This window comes from Leuresthes tenuis, unplaced genomic scaffold (assembly GCF_036924035.1).
Source record: "Leuresthes tenuis unplaced genomic scaffold, fLeuTen1.0.hap1 SCAF_7, whole genome shotgun sequence".
In the NCBI taxonomy this organism is placed as follows: domain Eukaryota; kingdom Metazoa; phylum Chordata; class Actinopteri; order Atheriniformes; family Atherinopsidae; genus Leuresthes; species Leuresthes tenuis.
The window spans coordinates 14,352,463-14,365,052 of record NW_027325361.1 but is presented as its reverse complement, the minus strand read 5'-3'; positions in this window follow the sequence as shown (position 1 = coordinate 14,365,052).

The window sequence follows — 12,590 nt, the reverse complement described above, 5'->3', positions numbered from 1 at the left end:
AAAATTGAGTGAGGTTGATGTGTATAAGCAAATTCATGATGCATTGAGCCATCTTTCATTTCCATTGACTTATTAAACTGAGTTACTGTGGAAGGCAAATGATGGAACTCCACTGGAACTCACTATATCTTCCCATTTAACAGGGAGGCAAGAGCGCGCCAAACCCTGCAGGCTGACAACGCTCACCAAACAAATCACAGCAACACATCCACAGGCAGTCCAGAGTAAATTGTTGTATTAACCCCAAGGCAAGGGTCCCCCCTCAACAATTCAATAAGCAGAGACACATTCCTACACATCCTAACAGAAAACTAAGCACTTGTCAGTGTTATGTGTAAGTGTGTTAATTGTTTTCAGTTTCGGGACAGTTATCTTTTATCTCTGCTGCAGTCATCACGTTGCATTTTGGTAAAGACAAAATAATTGAAGGAAATGATTGTCATTACTCAAAACCAGTTGTAATAATGGTGTAAAACCAGTTATAATGGTGAACCTTATATTATGTGCTACTATTAGTGTGCTATTTAGCCAATTTCTAGAGAACTAAAATTGCTTATCGATAGCATACAGTTCAGCTTTATTCTGCCAATTTTCTTATAATATATTGGTTAAAAACTCCACTGATATTTGCTAGCTATGACAATCTTTATTCCAAATAACTATTTAAAGCCAGATTGGCATAAGAAACCTTTCCAATCAAAGGCTACATAATCTTAATTACAGTGTAGCTCAATCCACAGATAGGTCTTACTGCATGACTCTTACTTTGGGACGAAATCTGAAGGGTCAAGGGTGAAGGACATTATTTTGGCTTATGATAATCTCCAAATCAGATTAGGTTTCGCTCAAATTAATCTAAAGTATTATGAGTTCTACAAGTCACATCTCCCTGCCAACAGCTTGTTAAACTATCAAATATAAATACTGTTGCTCAGTCTAATCACATACCCACCAGCACAGGTTCTTTTAGAGACATTGCTAATTAGATAAAATGCATTTGTGTGAGGGGCCTTCGTGCAAACCTGACAACACAAAATTAACTCAGCCTCATCTCACTGCTAAATTCTTTTTGTCTTTTGTGACATAAAGAAAATAAAACTGTTGATATTCACATTCAATATCATGCCTCAGTATGACAGTCTCTTGTACAGTATTCACTATGTGAAAAACTTAAAACTGGAGATAAAATTTCCAATTAGCAAGGTATGGTAATGTTGACATTTTACTCTTGCATTAAGTAATGTCTTATCTGCAGTTCTCCAACATGCTTGTTTTCTAAACTCTTCCGTTGCTCCATGGCTGTATAACACCTTGAATATGATGAGATAAAAAAGTGAGAGTCACCTCGGGACGTAGGCATTGTTTTACACAGTCTGCTATGTAGTTGATATTTGAAACTTGAATGGAATGCAATTAAACTTTTAGAAACCTGTAAAGCTCTTTATAATGGGCTTAAGGTCAGTGTTGTCAGGCAGGTGATAGTCACTTTGGATTATAAAACAGTCAGCCCTGCCTTAACTGTTCCCTGTTTGTAGGCTATAGCAGTATTGGAAAAAATCAGAAGTGAAAACAAAATTCAATAATAATACAATTAATAATAAAATTATTCTTATTATTATCATTAATCATCATGTGAAGATATCTTATGTGGCTTGCAAAAGACCACTCAGGGTGTAGCTTGCCTCCTGCACAGAGGCAAATGGAATAGGCTTCAGCTTCTCTGTGACATTCAGGTTAAAATGTGCCTATAATGCTGCATTTCCTACCCACATGGACCTCAGAATGTTCAACTCTAAACTTAAAAGCATTATTGAAAATGGCAAAAGAAGTAGGATTTACTAGTGACTCAGGGAAGGTGTGGCAAGATTGACTTAAGATTATTTTTTTTTCATTAACTTACCCAAAAGGCAGCTTATTGGGTACATGTGAAATATATATTTCTTATTCTTTATCTAATAGCGTGTTGTATTAAGTGCTGCTTTGGAGCACTTTATTCAATGACTTTCTTCAGTTAAGTGGATTATATATAGCTGCTGATTCAAATTTATGTTGCCAGCAAAGCAACAAAGCAAACCTGAGGGCAGTCATGTTATTTTGTATGTTACTTCATTTACAAAATGAAGTAACATTGATTTCCAAACTCTTACCTCAAAATTTCATTGCGTGTAGCACGAGAGCCTGCGGCACACTGAGGGGATCAAAATCTTTCAAAATTTTTAGAAGGCTTTGTTTTATATCTGCAAACACTTTCAGTGCATCTGATATGGGTTTATTTTCAACCATATCGTTTAGAAGTAAATTTAGAATGAAACAATATTTTCTGGCTATGGTTAAAGCACCTTATGTAGCTCGGCTGATGAAAAAGCCTTTAAATCGCTCTTGGAATGAAAAACAACAAGTGACAGCTTTTTAGTTTAAGATATATCATTGCTTTTATGTCATGAAGGCATTATTCTTATAACTCAACATAAATAACCAAAACCCCTTGCATGTGAAAGTAAATATAACATAAATGAAACATTTTTTGTCACTCAAACTATAAACAAGAATAAGCACCAGTTTCTGGAAAAGAAATGAGAAATTTATAGTTTGACAAAAAAGCAGCCCAGATGAGATCAGAAATGTACTCAAATTTTGATTTAAGATAATCACTGCCTTTGTATTGAACCTACATTGCAAATTCCCACAGCATTATGGCAGCAGTAATGATAATGATTTAGTCAGTATTGGCCATAGATCAGTACGGAAAGGCAAAACTTTTTTTCCCCACATGATCATGGTGATGATGGAATTGAAGTGTGCCATCGCATATCCTTCTGTAGACTAAAAAAGTCTTAATACTTTTAAGATTTATATTTGATATGTTACCCCTGCAGTGGTAGGTAGATAGAGCAAAATAACAAAAATAATACAGAAATACAGAAGGCAGATAATACTGTTAGTACAAAATAGTTGAAAAAGAGAACAATGTAAGGAAACATTTCCAGCTGTGGGATCTTTTACCCCCACTCAAATGTTGTGCTGTTTGCTATGCTTTATGATTCTGACCATTATTTTGTGCCAAATGACTGTGTGAAAACTGTGAAAATTGTTACAGTCACATTTATTTAATTAAACTTGTGCAAATGGTCAGAAGGTTGAAGGCAACAACAGCTATGTTGGTAATAACATATATCATCATGTTATGAATTGCTTTGGCACACTCAGCCTTCAGCTACCATTTTGATTTAAATGGTCAAATATCAAGAGAGAGTGTGTTTGCCTTGTCAAGGCAGACTTTAGAACTCCATTCTGACTGCTCAGCTCTCATGAAGGCAGACAATTTTTTCAGGTGCCGTTTTTGTCCGCCTTCATCCCCTTTTTCCTCCCTTTGCTATTGAGAACCTCTTCTCCTCTTATAGAGATGATCTGACAGGAAATCTTTGAGAGGCAGCGCTGTGCTAACTGCCCAGAGATTTCAACTGTCTGTTCTTGCTGAAGGAGAAGCTGAACGCTGGCCTCCTATTAGTCTAAACACATGGATCCCCCCCAATCCCCTGTCTGCCTTCCCCTCTCTCTCTTACTTTCACTATTCCTCTTTCTGCCTCTATCACTTCCTCTTCCTCCATTTTTTCTCACCACTCATCCCAGGCCTGGCAAGGGGGCTGACAGCTCTCGGCGTCCCAGCCTGTCAAAAAGGGCCTGTTATTCAGCACCCTCCCTCTGGGACAGGAGGAAAACACACACGCACACAGATCTGGAGACGTGCACACTCACAGAACACGCTTTTACAAAGGCCTTGTACACAACACACACCCACGCACTCTGTCTCCCCGCCTCATGCACACACAAATAATGCTCCTCTGCCCACAAAATACTTGCACATACAAAAACTTTTGACTGCTCTTAGACGATTCTCTGCTTGTTGTCAGCATTTCTAAAAATGTGCTGACATTTTTGCATGCACTAATCAGGATCAAATATATTATCCATACAGACACACTAATTTACTGAATCTTCGCCTTTAACACAGCAGTGCTGACATAAATCCAGTTTTTTTTTTTTATAGAGTCCTCTTGTCAATCCAAGTGATTGGTTGAAATTTATCAATCACTAGCTGCAATTTATTAATGCCTGACGAATAAGAATAGCTGACAGGTATCCAATCAGGAGTCTGAAATAATTCCTTAGAGATTTTTAGCGCTAGCTTGCAAATGAACCTGCAGATACCTTCACAGCTGTATTCCCAAGTCCATCACAATACGATGTGCATACCAAGGAGCTGAAATTGCACACTGCTCAACCAGTTGTCTTTTTTTATTTTATATTTTGAATGGTACCATGTGAAATGGATATACATGTTATGATGAACCAAATCCTTAATACATCCACAAAAGAAATGGACCAATACTTGTACTGAAATATTTGTCTTTAAGCATTAAATTTAGGTACATACTTTAATGATTAAGTTTTTAGTGTTTTCTAGAGTAATCAGTCAGTGAGATTAATTGGAAATGTTCATGAACAATATGAAAAAGCTGTGACCTGATGTGTTTGTCGGAAAAAGCCTTGCAAACAAATGACATGATATGTAGCCAACGTTTAATAATAAATTGTAGATATCTACATAATTTAAAGATCCTTTCTCGTCTCTGCGGATCAATTAAAACAAATGTGCCTAACATTTTTTCATTCACAAAGAAAACAATTACTTTTAAAATTAAAACACAAATGATTATAAGAAGTTTAGATTACTCTTTGTTAAATAAAAAAAAAACATTTAAAATACACTCAGAAAATGTATTTAAAAATAGATTAACTGAGAATTACATGTCATATGAGGCTAAAAAAATTCTAAATAAGACAGATGCATGTCAATTCACCCCTGGAGATATATTTCAAGAATTATTTCATGTTTATTTCATGACCTTCCAAATGTACTGTATACGTAACTGTACATATCTATATATTTCCTAGAGTGAACATTCACATTCATTAAATACATTTAAGAGCGCTGTTTGTATAGATAATACATATATATATTTCACTTCATTATAATTCAAACCCACAGCCCTGTAGTTGCTGTGCAGTGATCCCTGCGCAACTCAAAGAAAAAGGTAATGATTGTGGCCCATCGCATGTTGTGCCTCTGGAGAGTTCCAGCTCTGTGCACCAAAAGCCTTTAAAAACCATAACAGAGTCCAGGCTATTTATTACTTAATAAGCCAAGCAAAACTGTTTTGCCATTCAGTCAGGATACTGGAAATAACAGCAAAAAGAAAATGTATGGCGCATTCACCAAGTGAAACTAAATTGAGATAAAAACAAAACATTCGAAAACAAAACTCAAATGCAAGCATAGCATCAACATAGTTCCTTTTGTGAGTTATTCCCCTCAAAATGAAGCGATCGCAGCGTTAGTATCTTTTTTAAAAGAGACGTCTCAGCCTGCTAAAAAAGGAGCTCCCTTCATTTCTCTTTTCAGTGCTGGCTTAATTGCATTAAGAATTAATGGTGCATTTTTACCGACTGGCTCACAGACACTGGTTACATTGCTCTTCCACAGCGCCAAGTGCCGCACAACGTACGCCAAGAAGTGTCGATCGAGCACTAGCCCTGGTCTCATTCCTGCTCAAGGGTGAGAAACTTTGCACAATACATATGCATGAATATCTCTCATATGTCCCCAAAGGCCGCTATATCTCACCATTAGTCGCTCTCAAAAGTCTTCTGCGGCATACAATATTGACTTCTGGAATAATTTCAGGCCATCCCTGATGTGATTTATGATGATGCACATTATCGATCACTTAAGGAGATATTTAGGGATTCAGAATAAAAAGTTATGTTCTCATTATGTTGATGGCGTGAGGCGCCAGGCCAAGGAGAGAAGGGGGAAGTCACTGTACACTTTACCGGAGAGGTAATTAGCACGTCTGAGTAACAGCAGTGCTCCTCCTTTCTGCTCTCCTGCTGCTGAGGTTGGACTGACTTGCCTTAGTGTTAGCACAAATTGTTACTGTCGAACCACAGGTGGGAAACTAGCTCTCATCACTACATCACCCAGGAGGATGTAAGACACGGCAACATATATTAAACCGCTATCCTCGCAGCATGGGGCTAGTGTCTTCATGAGATATTTTACTCTTTATGGCGCCCATGGGGGACACACAAATCCAATACAGCTCCCTTTTAGAGGGGCACAGCAGAAGATATGCATACAAACAACTGGGATTTAGAGTGGTTCCACCGCCAGAGGCAAGAAAAGTGACAAGCCATTGGAGTGCTTTGGGCAAATGCATCAGCACTGGCAATGCTACAGGCCCTAAGACAATAGAAAATGAAGGAATGTACTTAATATGAGAAGGTACATGGTTCAAGTCTTGGCAACTGCAGCTATTGGCAACAAGCAAAGAAGTATATTCCTCCACTCTGTTTATTGTTGTTAATGTTTTAACCGGCCAAAATTGAAACTGCTGATGAAGTTTTTTAATCTGACAAATCACAACTGCAGGGAGAAGTAATTTACAAAGTCAGAGAGTTTGAAAGAGTGTTGAAAACTTGAAAACTTTTTGTGCATTTTCATCCACCAGCAGTTTGGCTTCAAACCAAAGATGCCATTACCCTTGTTGGAGCTTGCTGATGAGAGACACCAGACTTTGTTGGCGAAGAAGAAAAAAGACACATGTGCAACACTCTCTAAAGCTGTTAATGTTTTATCCCATAATTCACAGGCCCGGGACTTGAGAGTAGGTCTTTGTGGGAAAGCCTCGGCTGGACATGGTGGAACCAGCATCATTAGTGTCTGTCTCCCTAGGGTGGCATGTGTGGAAATTACTGCCCCAATCAATAAGCAAAGTCCAAGTGTTGAAATATTTATCCAGACAGATCTTCATCTCTGCGGTGGACTGTCTGAGCACTCTTCCTGCACCTTAAAGGTTTATTCAGAAAGCCATATATGGGCAAGAGTACACCTTTAAATCAATGGGGTGCCACTCGCTGGCTGAGTGCTGAGTGCTACAGAAGTCCATTAATTTGTTGTCAATACATGGGGAGGAAACAGCAGAGGAAGCAGAACTCCCCTTGAGGTGGACTCAAAATAGTGTCGTCACAATACTGCCTTTCTAACTTTGAAACGGTCCCCTTAAAGCATATCAGTGTTTGATTTTGTGCCAAGACAAACTATTTTCAAGCGGAACACAAACATGTATGTTCTCTGGAATGAGAGACCTCTTCCCGACACTTGAAAGAGTGGAACGGTAGTTTCTTATTTGTCTTATTTAACTTCTTCTTGAAAAGTTTCAGTTGGTGAATCAAATAAGGAACTGAGACAAATACAAATATTCCAAATTTTATCTAAAACTTTCAACCAAACTTATTGCTGCAATATGAGAAACGTTAATTTAACTCTGCATGTTTCATAAATTTGCAAAAAAGAAACATATCATGAAATGTAGATTAATTCTGTAAGGGCCAGCACATATACACCCGTCATCACAGTGTGATTCTCTCTGCAAGACTTCCTTTGAACTCCAACACTTAGCTTGTTATCTCACTTTATCTTCCCACAGAGCATGTTACGGACGATTAAAAGCTCTATGTGATACTTGGGCTAACATCTCATTATAAGAGAGAGCCCATTTGTATTGCTTACCTCCATAGTTAGAGTCCACAAAGGATGACAGCTGACTTCCCATCCTCTGCTTGAAGTACCCTTCTGAAACATACGCTCATTATAAAGCCATAAAAAAATAGCTCTCATTTCCTAATATATCATTGTCAGGACCCAGCAATAGGCTCTGGACATTGTCTGGTTTCAAAATAAAATGGGTCTTTAAGATGTGCATGTGTAGTATTTTTTTTTGGGTGCCAGTGCTTACTCACGATACCAGTTTGCCTCTGTTATTTTGGAAAGATAATTTTCTTGACGAAGTCTCAACAATTCTTAGAAGCATCTGATTCTTCTCAGGTCTATGACTTTCATCAGTCTCCTCTAAATAAATTGCAAATGCTAATTGGTCCACACTTACACTGTTTAGTGCAATTTAAGCTCATGTTAGTTTAAAAACACACTGTACAGCAAGTGTTTTTCACTCACAAATTCACAAAAAACACTTGTGTGACACCTCTTATAGTTTAGTTCACTCGATATGTGCAGCTCTTTATTCTCTGCAGTCACACACCGATAAGCATGTATCAGGGCTGCTGAGGGTGTTGAGTCTCTTGCGCAGTATCTTCGACAAGTGCAGTAGCTGGGGATCGAAAACCGAGCTTCCAATTGAAAGACTACCACTCCTCCACCTGAGCCACTCTATAAAAAAGGTATTTTATCCTGTAGGAGCACTGATTACAATCGTCCATTTGTCCACTATGCCATGATTTAGACAGTAATGGAAATCTATATTCTCCACAGAAGCTCAAATAGCGATGGTTCAGAGGGGGCTATCATGTAAAACCACAGCAGTTGCATACCTTTTGCCTCATTCCCCTAACAATAAGCTGATAAAGTTGATAGGCTAAAGGGATAAGCTGAAGGGGAAATAGTAGACCCTCATGTTGACCATAAATCTCAATACTGCTATCAGTGTTAACAACCATCAAGGGAATATATAGTGCTGATGACAACAGTGGAGGGAGTGCACAGACAAATACCACTTTCACTGGCAGGAGATTAGAAGACTCCTTGTCTCTGTTATCAAGTTGTACTTCTCATTAACTAAAAGGTCTTCATCAGCCATAGCTTTACAGTGGTCCGAGACACAGTGTTTAATTAATATTATCAGCAACGTAATTGTCATTTGTTTGCCTTGTCGGTTTAGATTTTCCAGGTCGGCGAGAAGCTGTCTCCACATGCTCCCCGCTAGATGAGCCAAGATGCTTTTTGGAAAGTTCATCAAGAACGAGATGCACACAAGGCCGTCGTGCTCAGCCATTCCACTGATCGCACAGCTGGTCACACAACTGATTAAGGATGTGATAGGCATGTGGGAAATATTTCAGAACGTGAAACCCACCTATTAAGCTCCATATCTTAAAAGAGGCAGTGTTACAGTACAAAGAGCATGAATGGAAAAGGCATTTCTGTTGGAGTTAGAGGAATGCGCTGCACAGTTTTCACGAGGAAGGATGGCATCTGAAACCAATTCTATCCACAGCATCTGACCTCTAACAATAAATTTGCTGTATGTCTGTGATTGTACCTGCACAAAAAAGGAAATGTGCTCACATTATGTAAACTATTTTTCCACAAATTCTTCGAATGAATACAGATATTCACATAATTGTATATATTGTTTGTTAATCTATATATTTTCGAGACTTTTGCTTTCAAGGGAGATCTGTTATTGTGGTCAGTTATGTGTGGTTACACATTGCAAATGTTCCACTGTGTTCTGTCTTTCATGCTTCAGTGTGGACGCAGTCCAAGGCACCCAGCTGCTTTAAATCAACACTCAATCACAGCTCACCTCATTGCAGCCTAATTCTATCTGATTCACATCGGCCTGATCTGAGCACCTCAGCGTGTCTCTGCTCAGAGTAACAGGCACCGTCTACTTACACATCCTTTCCAATATTAAGACCTTGGAAATATTGAAGATACAGTATAGTAGTTTACATTGCAGATGGATGAAGAAGGCAATTCAGCACTGAGTGCAAAATGTTTAAACCAAATGGCATCTGATAATGCAATATGCAATTAGGCAATGGCCAGATTGTACTTGATTATGTGCAGTGATCTATATACAAAATAAACAGTGTAAAGGGGAAAAAAAAGGTAGATAGGTGTTTTTATATTCATCCTTTTGATATGTGAAAGCAAGAGAAACATCTTGTGAAATACTCTTTTCTTAAATATGGTGCACATGAATCAAACCAGTCAGTTCAGTGTCTGCCTCCGGTGAATCACTTTCAGAAACAAAAACTGACTCTTTACAGGTGTGGACTACGGTTTTCCTTTGCAGATCAAGACCGTGCTTGATTTGAACATTTCAAATCTAGCAAGAATTTGTTGAGAGTGAAATGTGTGACAGAGAGCAGCGTGACAGGAGCAAGAAAGCTGCTGATAAATAATGGATCTCTTGAATGTGATTCAGAGGAGATATTTTTCTAAAAGATGAGACATATTCCGAGCGTCTGGTACATAACATAGCGAGGCCTTGAATAGGAGAGCAAAATAAGCTGAAAGCATACTTTTTGGAAGACTGGAAAATGAAAACAATAGCCATAGCTCTGTTACCATAATGTATCTCACTGTGCATTTGGGGACTTGCTCTCACAAAATGAGAAACCATAAAGTTTATTCGTCCTGTAATAAGCTAAAAAAGAGAGCCCTCCCCAAGGTGGTGTAAGCTCCCCCCTCTACCAATTCCAGATGCCGAGATCCAAGTGTGAGAATTTGAGAATCCTCAGCAGATTTAGTCACTGCTGAGCTCCTTTTCTAGCTTTTGATCAAAGATATTTGTGTTCACCATCTCCTGTTGTTGAAACAAATGAGAATTTTTACATTGGTGCACTGCCTCTACAAGAAAAACTCCTAGCATTCCAACCAGAGACGCCTTTATCCCTCTGCTTATTCTCTCAAGCATTTTTGGAGAATGAAAGGATCTTTAAGGAGCCTATTTGTGATTTCTGAAAATGAACTACCAACTCTGCAAACTTGATCATTTTTCAGATATTGTCATTTTATTGCACAGTTACGTATAATTCTTAGAGTATCACATTATGCCTGATATTAAATACCCATTCAAACATTGTGTACATTTTTAAAGGTACTTTTTATCTGTACATGTTGATGACGTGTAACTCAGCAAAACTGAAAATACTATATAAAAGTATTTCACTGTCCAGCAGTGGTAGAAGAAATCCCAGGATGTTTTGCTTGCAGAAGCTTTAGTTTTCCACCTTCGCCCCAGTCAGTGATGGGACTTTTTAGATTATTTTGTGCCTGCTGAATCTCCTCTTTTAAGTGGGGTCTACTGTGCTGTAATCCAATTCCTTCCTTGGTCCACTTTTCCTCACCACAATGTGCATATGAGTTTAATTATCCCACCGGCTTGGTATAACAAGTGAAAGGGAAAAGTCAACTTCAAGTGTCCCATCCCCAAAATACCTCCTCTCAGACCTCCAACAGACCGCCACAGCTGGAAATAAAGAGCAGTCAAAGGTCAGGAAACACATACCCACACTCACACACACACAAAAAAAACACAAACAAAAAGCAAATCTTTACGAGGGAATTTTTTTTTTTAGTTTTTATGACCTGGTTTATTCGTGGGCTATACTGCACAGACTTTCTGCATCTGAGTTTGCCTTACATGGGACAGCTGAAAATGTCTAGTTGATTAAAACCACTCAATGCAAAGACAGAACACTAGACCTCATATACTGTACAGTATTGTGCAATATACTGTCAGATAATACAGTGGGTGTGTCGTAGTGAATATGGCCCTAGATTTAAACCATGTGAGATATCTCCAAAGCCAAGATACGATCTTTCAAATCGAGGCTAATGTTATTGTTTTGTCTCTATCTGGTATTCATTGACTTTGCATGTCAATCAAAACAGACCCCCATTCCCACTCTGCTCTGTCTTTGAAGGCTGAAAATCTAGCAATATAATTATGTTTAAGAACCATTTTTGAATTACTTTCAGAACCTTAAAGCCTGGTCACAAAACAAAGGCTATTCACAGCCAGTGGTCTGTGGAGTGTGCAGCGCACATACAATACTTACCAGATTACTTGCTCGCCTTCAATGCAGACACAATATATTCATTCCGCCCTTTGCTTCTGTGCTCTGCTTGGCAGATGCCCACACAGGGATAGAGAAAGTCATTGTATCTAATTGCAATACTCTGGATTTTGATTACACTCCTGCCTTGAAAGCACAACACTGTAAAAGAGCAATTGCTCAGAGAACTCCAAACAGCAGGAGGTGCAATTTTAGCCTCTTCTTAATGAGAGAACATATCAAAAGGTAAAAGGGAGGAATTTATACTTTAATTCTTTTTCTGAAGTAATAAAAATGTGGGGCCCCTAATTTATTAGTTTATTAAAGGTGAATCTCATCCTAGAAGCAGTTTTTCCCCCTCATGATGTGTCTCAAGGATCCCTCCGTCTGGTTCTATTTTACCTGTATCTTTTGAAATCATTAACCTCAAAGCAGACTTCCCGCAGAGTCTTAGTGATGTAATGGATTAATAATATGGCTATAATGTGCTGTAGCTTCTCATAGACACACTTTTCAAATAAAATGGAACCAGCTTGGGTACATAGATAAAGTCCACTCATCACAGGGTACCGCAACCACAAACCATAGTGTGTAAAGTTGTGCATCTTAACCCTGATCATGAGCAGCTGCTGCTGAAGCCTTGTGACCAAGTCACTTCTTCATGTTAAATCCTAATCTTTACTGGATGCTGGAGAAGCTTACAACCTTTTATATGTATGATGATAAGACACTTTTTAGCAATGTACAGTTTAATAAAATAGTGTATTTTTTTTAAACAATAAAGCATGTAAACCATTCAAAGAGATTTAAATAAAATGCTAAATATATCAGCTTTTTAAGTTTTCGGGACTACAGTTCATTATTTTTATTTTCATTTTGTT